The sequence below is a fragment of the Rhinoderma darwinii genome, chromosome 10, assembly GCF_050947455.1.
Source record: "Rhinoderma darwinii isolate aRhiDar2 chromosome 10, aRhiDar2.hap1, whole genome shotgun sequence".
Lineage (NCBI taxonomy): Eukaryota > Metazoa > Chordata > Amphibia > Anura > Rhinodermatidae > Rhinoderma > Rhinoderma darwinii.
In genome coordinates, this window is record NC_134696.1 from 17,766,832 (window position 1) to 17,767,267 (window position 436).

The following is a 436-nucleotide window of genomic DNA, read 5'->3' on the forward strand; positions in this document are numbered from 1 at the left end:
CTCCAGTTCACTGGCTGGTGATGTCACTGAGAGGAGGCTGTTCATATGATAATGAAGCGTACTCCTCCCATTACACAGTTGTATTTCTATAGAGAAACATAAAAGTGATCATGTGTCCTTGCAGGAATCCCCTAGAAATATAATATTACCTGCATTCACCTGTGCAGACATTTACCAACCAGGGCATATCAAACACCACTATAATAGGCCCATGTTTTTAGCCAATAGCCAATCCCAGGTAGTTCCTCTGAGTGTAGGGATCTGAATTTGACATATATATGAGGGCTATTTTCCCTGATCATAACTAGCTATGTGGGTCATTTCAAATATAAATTATGACGGGGTTTGCCTTGATGTATCATACTTTCTTTGAACACCATGCCATTCTCCCATGTTTCTCCTGGTCCACAGACAGACACACCACAGGCATCCATTT